General features: G+C 41.5%; 1 protein-coding gene across 1 annotated transcript in view; it reads right to left on the bottom strand.

The window, feature by feature from the left end:
- The window catches only part of MYH9 (myosin heavy chain 9), a 70,996-nt gene extending 55,679 nt beyond the window's left edge, over positions 1–15,317 (bottom strand). The window contains exon 1 of the mRNA XM_038153291.1: positions 15,162–15,317. The gene's annotated coding sequence lies outside the window, so the exon portion shown is untranslated. The remainder of the gene's footprint in view (positions 1–15,161) is intronic.
- Positions 15,318–20,943: the final 5,626 nt, after the last annotated feature.

Genomic DNA, 20,943 nt, shown 5'->3' with positions numbered 1-20,943 from the left:
AAGCCATTATTTGGCAGAAAAGAGGAAGCACATTGAGGTGGCAAGCCCCAAACAATTTGTGCCAATCCTCACAGCATCAGACACTATGTCAGTAACATTCAGGTCAAAATTAACCCTTCACTGCTCTACTTGGTAGAGATATTGGCTCAGAAATAAAATCATAAATGTGTAATCAACACTTTTATTTTGTATCTCCTTATTTTGATAAGCTATAAATCAAAAACCACAACTTCTCAGAAACTTCAACTACCAGCCAAAAATGTCAGGTGCACTTTGCTTCTAAAAGATAGCAGTAATTTGCAGATACCAGTTAAGACTGATATTAGATACCTTCCATCACCAGCTTAGTAGTAATACCCAGCCCACCAGTCCTTTTTTTTTCCCTAGATAATGTTCAGTAGCAAAATATCTCCAAGATAGTAACAAAATAAATCAGGAAGTTTTACAGCTAAATATCTTCTACTAACATCCTTCTATGAAGCTGTGGTCAGATAGAGGAGAGAGTTTCATCCCTACAAAAGGGACACTTAGGCTGCATACTTGAAAAATGGCACCCTAGATTTAGTGTTTCATCAAAACCAGAACACTACCGCCAGGGATTTTCCAGTTTATAAGGCAGCAATTTTATTAGTGCCATTCAAAAGTCCTTTCAATCAGAAAAGGACTGCATGCGTCAAGGCTCATTAACCATGTAACAGCAGCCTCTTTACAAGACCCCATAAACATTACTTCTTGAATTCTTCCTCACAAAGATACCAGCGTCCTCAATATTTGTTTCTCATGGCTTGAATAGAAACTAGAGCTCTTTACTACCTAAAGAACAGGAAATAAAAATATGAGTACTCATGTCCTAGAAGGCTATCAGGAGCTATATGAATAACTTCTCTACAGAATTCATATTTACAAACCAGCAGGCAAATCAAGTAAGTGAAGTCTGACTACACTGCAGACAAAAAAGTATTGAAAGCAGGACAGAAGCAGCTCAATTCCCAAAACATGCATGAGAGCAACAATAGATGTAGAGTCCCAGCATTAGCAAACAGTGAATGAAGCCAGAAAAACATCAGCCATAATAGTGATGGGCGCCAATGCCCACACCAGTCATTTGTAAGCATGTAGGGAAATTCCTTTCAACAAATGTATCACTGCAAGTGGTATGTAACTTTGTGCCAGAGACTGTATGGATAGCTGTATATTCACAGTCAAAAATTCTTCAGCAAACAAAGAGAAAATTACTCTATAAATAATCACTTCCTTTAGCTTGAGTTTAAATCTTTGTCTTAAGCCTTACAGGATATGCCAAACAGCTATTCCACACTTGACCTCATCTTTCCTTCCCCACAGGGTCACTGACACTTCCATCTCAACCACAATGGTGATTCTCAGAGCAACTTCTCCTTTTCATATTATTCCTGAAAACTAGATTTTAATGGATACATGATGAAGAGATTTGTTGTAAAGATAAGATGCAACAGTCTGGAGGCTGCCATAAAAAACCTGAGCTGTCAGGAGAGCTCCAAGACCATCCTATAATAGCAAGCCTGACAGAGCATATAGCAAATAAAGAAGGCAAACAGTTCAAGAGAAGATACTAGGATTTCATGACACTGCAGAGCATCATCTGCAGGCTGTGATCAAAGGGTTAAAACAAGGGAGTGGAAGGAAAGTGGTGAAAAAGAAAAAAAAAAAATTCAATTGTGTTCAGAGTTGTATCAGGTTTGGCAAAGCAACAGCTGTGCTCTACCCTCCATTACACAGCTTCCTGCCTATGCAACTCCCAGAATGTAACCAGTTGCCTTTTTTGGCTATAATCAGGCAGGACGCAGAGGCACTATGCTTCAGCTAAATTCAGTTTCATCATTTCCTGAGGAATCCAAAGTAACCAGCCATCTAAGTGTCCTACTTTACACTGAAACATAGTCCTCACTTCCTCGCTGCTAGAGTACATGCATGCATTCAGTACCTCTTAAGATACATTCTAGGATAAAGACTAATTCTTTTTTGGCTAAGGAGTAGATAAGACCACAAGAAATCCTTCAAAGGGTATCCCCAGTCAGTCCTAGATCGGAAGAGAACTAAGAAAATAAGATAGTTACAGAGAGGTTAACCAAATTCCTTGCAGGAAGAGAACCCCAAATTATCTCACATACTACAAGAGTGCATTCTTCAGCCAGTAAGAGATCATTCTAGAGCATCTACACCTTTTTATTTTCAGGGCTCAAAACAACTTTCACAGTTAGAGGAGAAATACCCTAACACAGCTATTCTAAAATCTCACCAAACACTAAGTCCAATATATTTCTAATATATTCAATATATATTAATATAGTATAATCTAGTGTATATTAAATATAAATTTTTTATACGTTTTAGTATTTTAAGTACTACCAAATAGTAGTGAGGAGATTCCAAAAGGGTCTGCACCTCAAACTTGAAACAGACTTGAAAATTCTCCTATCGCACGGCAGCAGCAGCCTTCTTATCATCATCTTAAACTAGCTCTCCAATGCTCCAGAAGAGCATCCTCAAGTAGCAGAAGTAAAAGACAGAGGCTCAAGCCAAGATAACATGGCATTAGAGCTATTCTCGAGGCTGACTTCGAACCCACAGGGCGTCTAAACTAGCAATACCACAAACCAACCATTAATTTGTCTTCTCCACAAGAACAGTACCAGAGGAATCAGATTCAGCAAGTTCCATCTCATGGACTCCTAAACTTACCTTCCTAGCTTATGCTGCATTTCACTGGGCATTTCTAAAAATCCCTTAAAGTGGTCAAGGAAGGAAGCAAGCCCAGTAAGCTCTTACAGCAACTCACAATGAATGCAAATCATTGCTGTTTTAGGAACAAATTAGGAAGCAATTTGTTTGCCTGGTAGTTTGCATTTGGGGTGTAGATAATTATGTAGGACAAGGACATTTATCTTTACATAGCTATTGTGCAACTGCCAGATCAGAATACCGTTAACAATATTCTTTTTGATGCCAGTCTATAGGCAAGAGGACCAAAGAATACAGAAGGAAGACAGACCATCCTTGTTTTGAGTTTGAATGTCTCCTTCCTAGTATTGTTTCCAAAAATGACATACTACAGTCACTTCCCCATTAACCCAATATGTTCCCTTCTTGTGGTTCACAGCAGTCTGGGGAAGAGGCTGGTCAAACTTTGCTTGTTTTCTATTATTTCAGGGTCCAAGAGATATTCTTTGCCATTTAACTAACTACATTACTGCCACAAAGATGCCATACAGTCACAGGTAGAGACAAAACGCTCTTTACAGTCATGAATAGGACGGGACCAAGACATCAGAATGTAGTGCAACGTTAAAAAATAATACCAACTGCCCTGTTGACATACCTATTTCTCAGCAGACAGATTCTTTTGAGAGAAACAAGTCAAACACTGGATTTAACTTAAAATTACATGCATTTCCATTGAATTAGGCAGAATTACTCCAAACCCTCACTGGAATACAGTCATTTGGACAGAAGTTTGCCTTAGTCTCCTGCAATTTCATAGCCTTAAGGCTTGAATTATAAGACACTTCACACATACTCTACTTAAAGCAGCATCAAGTGCTTCCCATAAACCTGGGAACATATACTTTATATCTGGTTTGGAAAGGTCTAAAAGCTACGTCTGCTGTAAGGTCCCTTTCTTTAAATTACAAGTGTTTTGCAACTGCCAAAAACACAGAAAATTACCTGTTTGCAATTAAACTTTCACTAATTATTTGTATTACATCCCCCATTCCCCCCAGACATTTACTCTGTCAGCAGCCACAGAATTGAGCAGTGAGCCACTGCTGAATTAGATAAGCTTGGGCTTTACTAAACTATGGAGCTAACAGCTAAGTAGAAGTAGAATTCATAAGAATTCTATACTTATTTCATAAGAGCATTAATGCAAGAGTTAAAGCATCACACTTACAAGTATTAGAGCACTGGCTGGGCAAGGAAACACTTCCAATTTGAGCTACCTAAACCAACATTAAGGTAGGGATCCCCACACTGTTCTTTCTTGGCTTCAGCCACATTCCTAGCAAAGATGCATTACTACACTGGAATAGACAGTTTTATTCACACACCACTTCATTTCCCTGCTTTAATGAATTATGGGAAGTTTGTGAAATACTGTGCTACAGAGGATGCAAAACAGCCATATACATGCACTGAATCCTTGGCAATTCACATCAACACTTCAGAACTTTGCTGTAAGACTGAGCCAGCCTGAAAAGGGACGTAAGTGGATAATTACTGGAAGTTTTCTTCTGTTTCATATCCACCAGTAAGACACTGTTACAAATTTTCTGTGATTTCATATTAAACAATCCTCCCACATGGTTTGCCTAGTGGCCTTTCTACTTGCAGTGCAAGAGTAACTACCCTAAAGGGTGACAAAAAGAATGAACAATAAATAGCAAACATATTTAGACTACAAGTTAATTTCCCTTTCTTTAAAGGGTTCACCTTTTAAAAGCAGTTCATGAATACAACTTTGCCACCACTTTCCAAACTATCTTACCTTTAGCAGGTTGTCAGAGGGTGCAATACAAGACAAAAGGCCCTTTCACAGAACAAAAGGAACGTACACCATTTCTACAGGCAAGACAAGACTTTTGCACTAGAAAGTTACAGCACTACTGGTCGCTCATGACCCTGTTTTAGGTACAACTAAGTTGCACTTAGTGAAGAAATTGGATTATTTGTTAATACACAGCATTTAAAAAATAATCTGAGAAGCTGCTAATGATTCAAACTAAGTTTGGTCAGTAACATTCATATGATGGGAATCCTTGCTAAGCTATGATCTGAACAGCTAATACTTGCATTATTCCTGCAATTCAACTATTTCACTTTCCCAAGCCAGGTGAATGCAGTTCCTCAAATCAGATTTAAGAGCAGCTAGGGTGCTAGACTAGTCTAAAATAGACTTTAGTGGCCAGGCTAGCTACAGTGACCATGAACTGACATTATAAAACCCCTAACCTACCAATAAAAAAACTTCCTGTAATTCCCTTGTATTCACTAAGAAACTGTTCAGATCTCATTTGTTTATGTTAGAGTGACACTTCACAGCTCCAAGTGCCAGTATATTCATGGAAAAGAAAACTGTAAAGTTTGTTAGCCCAAACTGCTCCAATTTGTAAGCAACACCTACATAAAAACCGGAGATTAAATTACTAAGGGTGAGAAATGAATCACAAGGAGGCAGAGGGAAAGGAAAGGGAGAAGCTGGCAGGAAGCTGAACTGATGGACAGGTTATAGCTGCTTATTTCTCAAGTTCAGTACATTGAGACATGCCAGTACTTGATGCTTCAGGCTGATTGCAAGAATCGTGAATTTCAGTAATCCCACGAGAGAATACAACACCAGGCAAGTACCTGAGCTTGCAATTAACACCCCCTCACAGGCAGCCCCCCACGCTGAAGGCACCGAGCTGCACTTACCCTTCCCATTCAGAATGCTGCCATGCAAACTCATTTCTTCTATTTCAGCTTTATTTGGAATTCATAATGACTGCTATTAGGCTTACTGGAGTTCACTGCTTTCCTCTCCAGTCACAGTCTGATGCACACAATACATTGCTGAAAGATTTATTTCACAACTGGAATGCAGTTTGCTGGCAATTATTGTTGCATATTCAGTTTGACTGTAGTGCTGCCCAGACTTGCCAGCTACCCTGTTTATTACTGTAAATTAAACTCAAGATAGAGCACTAAAGTGCCCTCTCTGTATGTGGGTCTCTAAGAACCAAGAGTGAGGAATCTAATTACCTAATGCCTAAGTGACGCTTCTACCGCACAGAAGTGACCTACTGGCCAGACTATAGTTAGGATAAAAGAAAGAAACTGAAGGAAATTCTGCATCTTCCAAGTGGCCTAAAGGTACCCAATACACATCCTCAGAACAGTGAACATGGAATAAATGTTTCTGGGTTTCTCCATGCCCAGCCCTCTTCATCAGCTGCCAAGCACCACTCTAGTATGTGTGAAGCAGAACTTGCATATAGTCTACTGCAACAGCTGACAGAGGGGGTTTGCTCTGGCAGCTGGGACTTCCCATGGTAAAATGCAAAGGCCACAAAGCCATGCACAAGCAAGACACTTACATGCTGCTTAATAGTCACCTTTTCTTTCCACTGGGTTCAAATACAGTAGGACTGTGAGAACAGTCCCACAAGCATGGCATATGTGCATTTAACAAATATTAATGCCAATCTGAAGAGGCTGGTTTTGGGTACCAAAGACTGAAAACAGGATAGTAAAGTAGGCTTCACCACGGGCTACAGAAGCACAGGAACCATCTTGGGCAACCACACTGCATGCAGTAATTAACCACTGTAGGTTACAGACAAATAAAGCCAGGCATAGCTTCCCTAAGTTAATGCTAGGGAGGGTACGCTTGCCTCTATTTTAATTGCACCTTATGAGTTCAGGGAGACATAAAGACTACTACACTACCATGTAGATGGCACCAATACAGTTAATCAGCTCTATGAAGCCTGTGCATGCTGTTTAAACACACCAAACAGTGGTTTAGGGAGGGGGAGGGTAACCTTCTGTTGATTTCAAGTCCAGTCTTTAGCATGACAAAGCTAGGCTGGCTGCCACCCAACCCCATTCACTTTGAATAAATATTCAAAGTTTACAATCCTGCATAATACACTTTCTGCAACTGTTGTTTCTCATTAGTGGAGTACAGTACATGCCTTCTCAGCAGAGGAGAGAATTCCTCTTACAGAGACAGTGTGCCCACAAGGAAAACATTCCAGGGGGAGAACACATTCTTCGTGACCACTCAGCAAAGTAATCCCACTTAAGGAGACAGCTGTAGTTCAGAGAATTGCAGCCCATCCCTGCTGTTCAAGCTGTTTTGCTGGAAGACTTGTTTTCAGGAGGCATAATGGCCTGCATAAGTTCTGATCAGGCATGCAGAGTTCCCTAAGGACATTGCATGAGACAGGGGGGAAGAGCTTAGAAAGTTTTAACCTTTGTTACCTCGGGGTCACTTTTCATCTCTTCCCTAATATTCTGATTTAAGGCTAAAAACGTATCTGCCAAGAACTCTGAGGCACTGTGTAAGGTAGCTCTACATACATCAATTAGCACTCTCTGTCATCTTTGCCAATGCCACGCTGGGTTTCAATTCACTGCAAGACCTAACAAGGAATAAAACAACTACATCTAAACACAGAGGCAAAAAATACAGTGCTGGTTCATCCTTTTAGATGCAAATATTTACCATTTACATGGCCAAGATTAAGGCATCTTACAGGAACAATTATTCTTGCTAACATTAACTGACAAATTGGTTTGATCTCAGCATCAAGACTACTAATCATCTTCCAGCTCATAATAAAAAGAACAAAGCATAAGTGTTAATATGTCCAGTAAATAATTTTAAAAGTATTATTTTTACTTTGCAGAAGTTTCTCTAGACACTTTCAGCTCAGCCTACTGCGCCAAACTAGGACTGTGTACAAGCAGCCTTCTGCTACATCTCGTATTTTTATTCTTGTTTCAAATGATTCTGCTGCACATTTACAGCAGCTATGGGGATGGCAGGCAAAAATCCTGGCAAAGAGAAGTGTACCACCTCTACAGGGTCCAAGTTGGATTCTCAACCCTTCCAGCAATGCGTAACAGTTCAATAAGAAGACCTGCATCTCTGTTTATTTATGTCCGTGATGTCTGAGGTAGAGGTCTGAAGAATGACTTTTTCTGGACATGAGAACACAGCAACTCTTACACAAAGAAGAAGAAGCTACATAGCCTTTAAGTTCCAGGATGTGTAGGGAGGCCAGGTTGAAAGTATTTGTGGTTTTTAAATTTTTATTTGTATTATATTTGTACTTGTTTTATAAATACTTACGCTCATAAATGTCATGTTCAAGACAAACTGAAAATCCAGATTGTGGCATTTCCCTATTGCATTCAAGGTCTGGCACAGCCTCTTAGCTATCCATTATATGCATTGTTCTACAGAAAGCTTGTGGTGCAGTAGAGCACACAAGGAACACTCAAGTTTGTCTTCTGGTTAGCTTGCTCCCTCCCTGACCTGTGCTTTCTTCTCTCATTGGCAAATATATCAGTCTTTAAAAAGGAATAGCACTAGGCATGGCTAATTTTAGAATTCACCCAACCGTGCCCTCCTGTCTGGATCTCCTGAAACACTGATTTTTGTGTTAGAGGAGAAGAAAGGACTCATCTTTCAATCTCAAATGAGTAAAAGCAAGGGCACTTGAAGTTAGTCTGGACTATCACCATCATGGCTATACGGCATATAAAATTTTCTATATTCTGGCAATACTAGAAAATACTTTTTTGGAAAAAAAAGAAAACTATCTCCTTTTGACAGGTGACTGATATGGCATTCCATGGTTTCCATACAAAGAAGCAAATATAATTTGAAACTTTCCAATAAAGTTTTGCTTTCTGCCCTAAAAGGGTAAAAAACAACATAAGGAAACGCTGACCACAGAACAGCCAAACTGTTTTGTGTGTTTCCACCATAGTTAACAACATTGTCCACAATCATATACACAGCAGTGCTGTGGTGGCGAGCCACTGGAACAGGGTACCCAAAGAAGTTGTGGATGCCTCATCCCTGGAAGTGTTCAAGGCCAGGTTGGATGGCACTCTGAGCAAGCTGGCCTAGTAAAAGGTGTCCCTCATGGCAGGGGATTGGAACAAAATGATCTTTAAGGTCCCTTCCAACCCAAACAGTTCTGTGACTCTCCGATATTCTTCTCCTTATCTACATGAGCAAGAGCTGAACCACTACTGCAGCTGCACTTTTTCCTGACAGAATCAGCAATAATACAACATGGTGATATTTATCACTTAAATCTACACCAAATTTTTGAGCACTAAAGAATTAAAATTTATTTTTACAGTTCTGCCCATTATGAAAAAAATTAGGATTTGCCACATAACAGATTATCTCCCACCATGTGCAAGAAGAAGATAAACTGATTTTGCACATGTATATGTCAGTGCTACATAGGCAATGTAGATAGCTTTTAGAAGTTACATTAACTTGCCTAATAAATTGGCAATCCTTCCTTTATGACTAATACATCTTTCTCATCACATTTGTGTCTTCTCATTTTACTTTTCCCATCATATACTGCATTAAACTTGGAAAGGGCCATTAAACAATTCACAATAATTTACTGTGTAATGAAATGTCACAGACTTTAGTGTCTGCTGTAAAGATTCATACTGCAACATAAACCAGTTCGCTTAGCTTTTATTGTCTGGGTTAAGACACAAATCTTAAGTCGCAATTTAAAGAGTTTTTGTGCTTGTAGAGAAATCTTATTTGGTATTTATGCTCCTCTAAGAAAGAAGATTTACTTGGTCAGTATGCAGACACATACACTTGAAACACAGCAGTTTCAAGAATCCAATTATTTAACTATTTTAGGTAGTCTACTGTATATCTGCATCCATACTTCCATTTATTTAAACAATTCTGAGAAGTCTGAATACATTACACTTCATGTCAGAAAGGGATAAAATCATTTCTATCTCTGAACAATGGGAAAAAAGTGATGTCTGAACCACAACTATGAAGAACAAAATATATTTAAGTGGCATTCTGTTAAAAAAATAAAATTCCACTAATACAAAAGAAATATTTCTTAGACTACCTCATATGCATTTACAAGCAAAAAGTAAAGTTGTTTTCTAGACAGTTACCACAATGAAGAATTTACAAATTAAATTGCTGTTTCTGGTTATCTTCATATCAAATCCTCCCCTTCTGACCTGTTCCACTCACTGTTAAAACACACAACTATCCATCCTCACAACCACTCAAAAAACCGAAAGCAAAATGTCAATACCTTCCTCTACATTTTTAACTATGACTGATATAGCCAAAACAGAAGGCTGAGATTATTTTTTTAAATCTACACTTTAAAAAAGGTGCTGAAATCAATTTACCACATAAACCAACTAGTTTCAAGTGCTTTTTCTTTCTAATCCAGTTCACTGGTTTGATTTCAGATTTACATTCACTATTTCATGTGAAGTTCTTTCATCTAAACACCCTATACCTGTTCAAGTATGTCTAAATCCTAAAATAAGGTTTATTTTTCTTAAATTGATAGCACATCAATGAAAATTACTTTGTTCACACATTTCAAAATAACTAATTTTATCAATTCTGGCACAGAAAGACTGGAATCTCTCGCACTAAATGGCAAGCAGACCTACATGTAACAGTCCCTGTCAAAAAGAACTTACTCACTAACAATTGACCTACAAACTGATACTACTATTCTGTTAAGTCAGTCACATTTGGAAAAAAACAGAAGCAACTAAATTTTTAGGCTGTAGATTTCCTTTTTTTTTCTTGAACATTCAAAACAATTCTGTTACTAAAACTGGGTTGGTTGTTGACCATAACCAACTTTAACCAAAGTCAAATCTACTGTACCTCCAAGGTTGAGTAAAAGAGTCTAAATTCAAATGAACTGGTCAAATCTTGAGCTTAAAGGAAAAACACAGGTGAGTGTACTCTCATCACTACAAACAATAAAAAGCAAAGCAAGCTCTTGTAATAGTTTACTTCAAGTCTTGGATTTTAAACAGGAAGCTGCCCAGCAGGAAATAAAAAAAAACCTTCTGACTGCACACAACTGACAAAATAGAGCTGTAAAATTTCTCTAAACCTTTTTTCTTACAAGTCTGAACGCCCGCTTTGCTGTCACGCAAATCAGAACTCCAGTTCTGCGCAGAGGCATATATCACAATGGATTTCCTGCCGAGACTCATTAAAATGGTAGCTCTTGATGAATGGAAGTATTCATCAGTTAAGAAGACTTCATGATACAGATTTTCAAGTTAAATTTCCCTTAACATATTAATTATTAGCCTGAGTTTACTGAAGTCACTTACCCATGTGGTTTTATTTACTGCTGTCAGTAAAGTCAGCATACATGCATTAAGAGAAATTTGTACTTCTAGTCATGAAGACAAGCAGAATCCAAACCCTAAGTACAAAACTCTAGAGGTATAAATTTCATAAGTAGGTCATGGAGTCAAGACACAGCATACAGCATTACATTTCATTATACCTCTCTGCAACCAGCAGCAATACATTTGTAATACTTCTACAAGAAAAAATTTACAGTAGACAAAGTATGCCGGATCAATTTTCCAGCTCCCCTTTCGCTATGGTTAAAAAGAACATGACTTAGCAGTACTAGCTCCTGAAGTATCACACAACGAAATCAACCACAGCTCCATCACCAGAAAAGTGCAGACACGAGTGTTTCTCTAGACTCTTCAGGATGCTCAGAAAGGCAACATATTGTGACGAACAGTAACAGGCCAAAGGACCATTAATTGAAAATAGGGACTAACCCATTATGCTGAACACAGCTGGGCTAGAGTGAGGTCAGAAGCTGTTCAACCACTATAGAGGCCTAGGACTACAATACGAATCAGTGTTGAGATTATTACTTCAAGTACTCCGAACAAGTTCTCACAGCCACTGCAGAAAAAAGCGAAGCGGATAAACCATAATTAAGATGAACTTGTAAATTGATGCATTTCATTTAGTTGGACAACACCCATTTGCATTAGCTTCCAGGGCAGAAGTTGCAATTGTGTTTTTGCTTCAGCATACTCTGTTAAAATCAGGTTGCTAGTTTCCATCTCTTTCTACACTAGAAAACTCAATTAGAACCATGGTGTGGTTAAACTGAAAAGAAATTTAAGGTACAAGGTCACCAAGCCACCATTAAGTTAGAGCAACTGCCAGCAAAAACAATGCTGCTGTAGGCAATCCTCTGCTACTATAGTTCTGTTCCAACCCACAGAAGACTTAATGTCAGGCACACAATTTCTCTACTTAAAATGCAAACAGCTCTGCCTCAATTATAAACTAAGAAAGCAAAGAGTAACAAGATATTTACACAAGAAATCAAAGAAAAAAAATTACGTTAGAGGGCACTGAGTGCACTATTAAGTCAAACAAAAATACATTAAATCATACACCGAGGATTAATGTTTTGGACACTTTTTAATAGACATGCACACTAATTCTGAGCCTCTAAAATACACTCTAGTCATCAGTTAGTTTCAGCATGTTACCCAATAACCCAAAGCTACCACACAAAAAAGCAGATGTACTGTGGGGGATAACACAACCTTAGCTTTGACTTCCCCTTTCAGTAAACCTTGCATTAATTAGATGAGTTCCTGTACCTCCCATGGGCCCTCTTATAATCTCACCCTATTACAGTCACACTAATCCATAAGCGACATCAATCTGGGCAAGACACAGGCCGAGGGATGGGGTGGAAGCGTAAGACTGAGAAGAATCAGCTCAGAAATCACAATACCTCTGACACGTGTCCTGTCTCCTTTGTTCTGCAAATTAGCAGAACCAAATCTGAAATTTGGACATAGACAGACTGATCTCCCAGTACAACCGAAGTGTATTTTCACAAAGCCAGTAGTAGCTGATATACATGCACTCCCTCGTACCTGCATGTGAATAGCCTGACACAACCAACCTGTGAATTATTACATGAAAACAGACAGTACACTATTTTTAAAGACCTTCCAAGATAATAATGGTTCGTGTTTTCAAGATAGTTTGTTGAAGCGGTAAATGCAAGTCTCGCATTTGTAGTAGATACATTTTTAGTGCTAAGTAATGTTGCAAAGAGACTTAAGCACCTGTGGCATCCAACTGCAAGGCAGTTTTCAACTTGAAGATGAGTATTAGAGCTACCACCAGCTACACACTGTCCAACATTTTGCAAAATATCCAAATAATATGCTGGAAAACAAAGATTATTTTAGCTTCCTAAGTGAAATATATTTCTGTTCTCTTTCCTATGATTTTACTGGACAAGGTTGTTTCTATTTTCATTATTATTACTACTTTTTCATTAGATTCATTTAAAAGATTATGGTGCAGCTCTCACAAGCTATTTGTCTTCTTAAAACATTCTGAAACACATCAAAATCTACCCAGAGGAAATAATGAAAAAATCTTATTCTTTACCAACCCAGGACCACAGTAGAAATAGCCTAACAATCTATGCAAAGGCCAATAAAAGAACTTCAGTTTCTCCACTCATTCTTTTGGGGCAGACAGAACCTGACTAATTAAGTCCTCCTGTTTATACTGAAACAGACACAGGCTACTCAGCAGCACAAACTCTTTTCCAGAGGTCAATAACGCTCCTCCAGAGATCTTCCTAAGTCAGACCCTGGGTATACAAGTCAAGCATCCAAAAGATAACACCAGATTCCAAAAAGAGCCACACCACTCACCCGCCTGGTGCCAGTCACACTCACTTGGATGTTTCAGGTCAGTAAAGAAGTTCAGATCCCCATTTTTACCCCCTATTATCAATTTTGCTTTTACTTCAGTGTTATAGAAAATTTTGCCTGTCCACCTCCATGAAGACAGTGCACACAGTATGAATAAGTGCAATAAATAAAGCTACCAAGAAATGGAACACGTAATTTCAGCAGTTCCACCTGATATGGAGCACCACAGAACTGTTGAATGATTTCCTTGTAGTTATTTTCACAAGGTCAGATTAGCATGAAGTCTTGTGTTTATACAGTTTGGGAAATTGTGATTAACAACTTCAAAACACTTCTGTGCCATTTACATTTATCAATTGCTTTCCCCTCATTACAACTTTCTAGTTAATAAAAATATTAGTTTATCTCACTGAAACCTTGTGAGAGCACTACAGATGTAGACAGTGCATCTGTGAGTCAATACATATCTGCACCATGATTTTTGCTGCCATTTTTGTTGGAATGCCATCAATAAGTGAACTTAGTCACGTCATGACCTAGTGACTAATTTCAAAAGCATTTTAAACAGGCAGTAACTGATTAGAGAGTTGTTACTTTGGAGTTAAAACTTTACCATACCTAGCCTCCTGAACAGGAGATGTATACAAGAGTCAAGAATGTGTAATTTAATCTTTCAATCCACGGTTCAACAGTCTCCATATAAGTTACCTTGTATTTCCTTACAGCAGGCAAATTATAAATGGACCTTGGCCTGCAGACTACTACAGTATCTTTACAAGTTTGAAGTATATTTTTTTAATGCATTGTTTGAGAGATTACTCTGTTTGGGAAGACCTGCCCAGTTATAAAAAAAGCTTAGGTTCTTAGTCCACTCTGATGGAGTGTGGCTCAGGACATCGTGACAGGATACGGCAGAAAAACCTACAGAAGAAAGATCAAGAGTACAAACAGTGCTTCAAGAGGAAAAAAAAAAAAAAGAAAAAAGAAGGAAAGGAATTGTAAGGAGGAAAAGAAAGAGGAATTATGGAGTCACTGCATGCAGAGTTTGCTGACCAATACAGTTTACTTCTGAAAAATCCCCTTTTAGTACCAGAAGCGTGTTGTTCTTTTAAAACTCATTTCACCCTGTGTTTAGGCAAATTAGGAGCAATTCTCATTAAACTTCCTGGGCAGGCACCACGCTCGGGGGCTATGAAACTTGTTACTTTCCACACCTACCAAGGACAAGTTGGTAAAGATACCACTCAAAGCCGGAGAACTTTTACTACTCGGTTGGAGGTGATGCCTGAAAGCACAAGCTATCTGCAAGAGCTCTCAGTGCAAGCTTCATCTTGCCCTGTCACTCCCTCCTCCCTCCCTCCCTCTCTCCTGGCCCAAACCGAACGAGGAAGTGGAGCCGGGCGGGCGGGCGGGCGGAAGCCAAGCCCATGGCAGTGTCTGCAGGAGGGCTGTCAGCCCGTGACTCAGGCTGCAGCCCTGACAGCTGCCCGGCGGCCCCTGCCCGCTGCCCCCGCGGGCCGGCCAGCGGAGGGAAAGAGGGAGTGCAAGGAGCCGGGTCCGGCGGCAAAGAGCGCCAGTCGCCCACCCCACCTGCGGGAGGCCGGTTCGCGGGGCGTGCGGGGAGCAGAGCGGCAACTCCGCGGCCACGCACGGCCCCGGAGCACAGGGGGGACACGGGGAGCACACCAGCACCCGGGACCCACGGGGACGGAGCGGCAGAGCGGCGGGACAGCGGGAGCCTTCTCGCCCGGCCGGACAAAGAGGCGCCAAACCCGGCGAGGGAGGGAGGAAAGCGCAGCGCCAGGGGGGGAAAACCGGAGCCTCCCGCGCCCACCGCCCCGCCCGACCGGCTTCACCTGAGCCTGGCTACGGTGGAGGGAAGGAAACGCCGCGGCGGCGGCTGCGCTCCTCTCGGCAAGAGTGCGGCGTCCTCCGGCTGCGGCTCCTCCCGCGGCACCGCGACCGCCGCTCGCTCACCGGCTCTGCTGAGCCGCCCGCCCGCCCGGGCGGGGCCGCCCCGCCCCCCACGCCGCTGCCCGCCAATGGTGCCGCCGCTCTCGAAGATTGACGGCCACCAGGACCAATCAGAGTGGCCGAGGTGTGCGGAGGCTGAGGAAGCCGTTGAGCCGTTAGCAAAGCCCGTGCGCCCCGCCCGGCCCCGCCCCGCCCAGCTCAGCCCAGCCCGGCACCGCGGCCGCTCGGGCGGGGAGCGGCGGCGGCGGCGGTGGCTGCGGGGCTTCGGGGGCGCCGAGGGCTCCCACCTCGCCGGCTGCGGGGTCGGGTAGGGCTCCCCCGCTCCGATCCGCTCGGGTCGAACCCGGCCGAGCTGCCCCCATTACTGCCCACGCCGCGGCAGCCCCACAATGCCCCGCGCCGGCCTTTGGTGCTCCCGAGGGCAGCGGGTGCGGCCGGGGCCGGGAGCAGGGAGTAGGGAGCAGGGAGTAGGGCGTAGGGCTCCGGGGGGCGATGGGCTGCGGCCCCGCTGCCCCAGGCCGTGCCAGAAATCCTCAGAGATGGGGTTGGGGTTGGGGGTGCCCCGGCCAAGAGGTTCCCACTCAGCCTTGTTGTAATGCAAAATACTTGCAGCAGGAAGATGTCGGTCAAAGTTTTGTTTCTCTGAGTCAATTAGGTTGGAAAAGGTCTCTGACATCGAGTCCAACCTATGACTGAACACCACCACACCATTGCACTGAGTGCCATATTCAGTCTTTCCTTACAGGAATGGTGACTCCCCCACCACTCTGGGCAGCCCATTCCCATGTCTAATCACCTTATGTGAAAAAATTCCTTCTAATGTCCAGCCTGGCTCAGCTTGAGGCCATGATCTCACCCTGTCACTGGTTGCCTGGGAGAGGAGACTGACCCCCACCTGGCTACAGCCTCCTTTCAGGCAGTTGTAGAGATTGGTAAGATCTCCCCTGAGCCTACTTTTTTCTGGGCTCAACAACTGCCGGTTCCTTGGCTTCTCATGAGACTTTTCCTCCAGATCCTTCACCCAGGAAGGTGAAGGATCTTGTTTCCTTTCACTGGACACTAAGGGACAAAAGTGAGGCTGGCAGAAGCATGAGTGTAAGCAGCCCCTGATGCTGCTGAGGTCTTTGAACAGCTAGTGCACGTAGTCAGAGAGGCCTGAAATGTATTTTAAAAGGCAGGCTGAAACACTGATGTGTGAAAAGACAAAAGGGTGTAATTCTGCCTCCCTGTATTAAGTGGAACTTCAGGATGAGCTAAAGGAGGAAGCAATAGCCAGGATGCGAGACCAAAGTCCTTCTGAAAAGAGTACAGCATATCTAAATCCATATGTCAGATCCAGAAAAGCAGATAAGGTTTACTGCACACTTTATGAGCATGTAGAAATGCAAGGGTCCTTCCCTTTATGACTTCCTACTTTGTGCAAGGAGGGAACATTTGCAGATGTAGGTGCCAGTGACAGAAAATGCAAGGACAAATTTACTGGTGGCAGTATCAAAGCCACAAGCAGAAGAGGCAAATGAAGTTAAAGAGGCTTGAATAAAGAGAGAAGTTAGTGGAGAAGTATCTATAGTAAGCGTTTCATGTCTGAGAGAAACACTTAAGGCTTAGAAAGGTTCACTGCAGCAGTTTGGAAACCACCCTAGACAATTTTATCTCAAGACACAGAAGACAGTGGGAGAAATCACTGAAAGGTGATTGTACAGCTGAGTATCAGGGACACAGAAGTGTCACTGTTAGAGGCAGAGGTGAGAAATGTAGATACAGATGCAAAATACAAACGAGAATTTAATTTGGCCATGAGAAAGGAATATACAGGGTAGGTCTTTGCTAGTACTTCAAGGTAGAAAATGAAAGGAAGCTGGAATTGTGACAGACAGCTACCTACATAACCAGATACCTTTGGATTTACTGTGAGGGTGATGAGGCACTGGCAGAGGTTGCCTGGAGAAGCTGTAGATGCCCTGTCCCTCGAAGTGTTCAAGGACAGAGTGGATGGAGTCCTGAGTAACCTGGTCTAGTGGAGTGTCCCTGCCGATGTCAGGGGAGTTGAAACTGCCTGATCTTTAATGTCCCTTCCAACCCAAACCATTCCATGATCCTATGGTCAATCCAGCGGCTCAAATTGAGCCATGAAAAGAAGTGACCAATATATAGAACAGATATTTAGTAGCTGAACAACATGGTTTTAAGTTCTCCCACAAAAATGAAGCAGAATGAAAATAGTGGAGGTAACCAAATATATCAAAATCTTCTTAAGAACATGAGAAGCTGCATCATCAGCTACGTGGCTGAGAAAGGAAAGGTAAGCAAGGGAAAGCAGTCAGTATCAAGTCTAAACAGAGCTTTTAAAGGAGGAAAAGTAGCAGATCTTAGCTAGGAAAGCAAGTACAAAAGGCAACATGAACTTACAGACATAGTTACTTTGGAAATAAAGATAATGACTGGAAGCATGAAATGCAGACATAAAAAGGTTGTCACAAAGTCATTTTTGAAGAGTGTATATTATTGGTAGTTTAAATTATTTCATTTTTCTCTGTCTCTCACACTCTTGTATGTTCTCTGCCCTTCCTAATGCTCAGATTTAAGGCTAAGGTCAGACTGGACTGCCTTCTTAAGGTTTGGCACTTTTTTCTCTTTTGTTGTTTTCTTTAAATATAAATCTAAGAACTTGGTCCCACTCCTGTTTAATTGATATAAAACATTCTTGATGGCTTCATCAGTAAAGCATAAAAACTGAGTTCAGAACAAAGACTGGTACAGGTTTGCACCATCCTCCTCCTTCCAAAAAAGTGTATCCCACCTCTGTAGAAAACTGTGTGTGTTTCCCTCATGGTCAGATTTGTAGGTGTGCCATACTTGAGGCAAGTCAGATTTTAAATGTCTGTGTTCTGTAGCTTGATTACCTTGAAAACAAGTGCAATAGGTTTTTGTTGGCAGGAAGTTACCCAGGAAAGGGGACACACCTCAGAAAAAAACAAGAGTGACTAAAAGAGCTATCAGACTGATTTTATACATCTGTTACTTTCTACAAATTCATAGGATGTTTATGTGGATCTTTCTGATCACCTTCACTCATATTTTCCATCAGTGTTTGCAAGCCAGCATGATTTGGAAGAACAAACCTGTAATGGTCACTGAATTCTGGAAAACATCTAAACAGCAAACAGATTTACCAGTTTGATGGGGATACATTAATGGCTCTGTAATATTTCCAGAGGGAAATGAATCTACGAGGCAGTGAGCATCTAGAGATACTTCGCCAGCTTTTACACACCAGACAAAGGGCCACTTTGCTGAACTACAGTGTTTTCCCCTACACTGGTCTAATCCAAGTTTGGTCTTAAGTTTGTTGCAAACAAACTTTGCTTAAATTGTTGGCAAACAGCAAGCTGGGAGAAGCCTGCACTTCATCGATCAGCAATAAATGTAGGGACATTTGATTTTTGTATCTGACAAACAGATAAAAGTGGCCAAATTAATTTTGCTTTGGGGGGGCAGAAAAAAAAACCTCTTCCAAAACTAGTTTCTTACTGACAAGCTGGAGGGAGTGAAACAAGAAGAGTGACAGAGACAAAAAGGTGTTTACTCCATGGAAGGAGTCACATTGCTAAACTCTAACCACAGTGGCTTTAGACAGAAACCACACATGTACAGATCTGGAGAATGTCACAATCTGGTATTGCAAAGAAGGCAGAGCTCTGCTTTTGCAAAACTTGAAACCTTAGTAGTTTCAGTGCAGATTCATAATTAGAATTTCTTTAGAGAAGCAGCTCTGAAGTGGCTTTAATAGATACACCCATACAAAGCAGCAGCTATAAATGCAGATGAGAACTTGAAGCCTTTTCAGGTGTTGTAGTAAAAGGAAGTGGCTCTCTGGAGGCAGGTCTGTAGAAGAAAGTCACCTCTGTCTGTGGACTTTGTGCCTCTGAGCAACCTGAAATTTGTCTGCAATTTAAGCACCACGTATTAGCACATAACTTCCTTTTCCCTTTATACCAATTCTTTATTGTTCTCCTCCCAAATCAAATGCCACATCCAAACTGTGAGAGTGTGAAAGGTGGAAAGCCATCTTAAGAGATGTGGAAGGAGTGAAAGCAAATGATGTTTCCCCTGAGGGCTGGGAGGGGTGTGTGTGTGTCAGAGAACAAGTAAGTGAAATGTGTCCCGGCTAACCTGTCTCAGAAGCAGCCAGGAACAGATGTTAGAAGGAGAGCAGTCCTTTTCTTACAGTATGATGTTACTCTTAGCAGAACTACCCAGCTTCTGGCATGGCTGTAGAAAAGGTAAGGCTTAATTGGCTCACTTTCACATGTCAAGGTGCAATTCCATCATGCCCTCTTCATCGGCAAAACTGGTTTCAGGTCTTGTCTATTCTCCCACTAGACATTTGGTTTTAGTGCTGTGACATAGCTTACCACTGCTCCAGCAGTGATGGTGAAAATGTTTAAAAAGTCATATTGTACACTGGATCACTGAAGAACAGCAAAAAAAAAAAGAAGGTCAAGAAAAAAAGATCAGTTCACTGATCTAGTTTATAGGCCCTCAGAGAGATGCATCAGCACAATTGAGGCACCGTGACGGCAGCTTTTTTAATTGACTTTGCTGATGGAGAAAATTTAAGAAGGAAATAAATGTACACCCTAAGACAGGGGAGGAAGGGAGTAGATGTACCTGGCATACTCTAGCATTTAAAACACTTATTCTATTTTTCACCTCTCTCCAACCCTCCACCCACACAGTTCCATGTGAACAACCTGCTGAACTCCTGCTCTCTCATTGTAGTTCTTGCTTCAACTTTAGTAAAAGAGGAACATGTTTTTACTTTCTCAAGATCTGCTGCTGAAAAAGAAACCATTTATATACATGTGGTCATTTGGGATACCATTCAGAGGCACACTTATCTACCACTGTAGTGCAGTAAGTATATTTATCACATGCCAGAGTCTCTTCTTTCAATAAAATGCAAATGATGCCATCCTGTAGAAAGAACCCTATTGAGGAAACAGGTTATCAAACAGCTGTGCTCTGACTAAAGTCATTAAATATCCTCAGAAACACACCTAGATGAAAACTTCTGTCTAAGGCAAAGGAAAAGTCTTCTTGGAGCTTGTCAGTTCCTCCAGTCCCTGAGATGAGAATTCAGCTCCATTTGGCATGGTTACAGACACCACATTCCTGATCTGACATACCAAGAATAATGGCCCAGAGCTCTTTACATCCAAGAGGTACCTCTGCCATTTAAATGGAACCACAATGCTAAGCAACAGACATTTTTTAGTTAATTATATCCTCTTCCAAACTGTGTTCCTCTAGCCCTGTTCTCTTCCTCCTCACTATGTTCTAGTCAGCTTTAAATTCAGAAAAGTTGGCATCCAACCCCAGTATGGGCCAACAAAAGGGCCAACACGAATACAAGCTATCCAGCAGAAGAATCTTTGTCCCAAAACTCAGTTTTGGAACTCAGGAATCTGAGTTTCCTGCCTTGGGCTTACCCAGACTTGTCCTAAATGTCAGCAGAAAGCATCCTGTTACCTGCCTTTAAAAAAGCACAGCAACTGTGCGATTATTTTTTTTTGTTGGTTGGTTGGTTTTGTTTGGTGGTTTTTTTTCCTGAAGAAAACAGTCATTTTCACAGCATCTGTTATACTTCAGCTCCTTCAGTGA

This window comes from Motacilla alba, chromosome 1A (genome assembly GCF_015832195.1).
Source record: "Motacilla alba alba isolate MOTALB_02 chromosome 1A, Motacilla_alba_V1.0_pri, whole genome shotgun sequence".
NCBI classification, from domain to species: Eukaryota; Metazoa; Chordata; class Aves; order Passeriformes; family Motacillidae; genus Motacilla; species Motacilla alba.
This window is presented reverse-complemented; position numbering and strand designations above follow the sequence as displayed.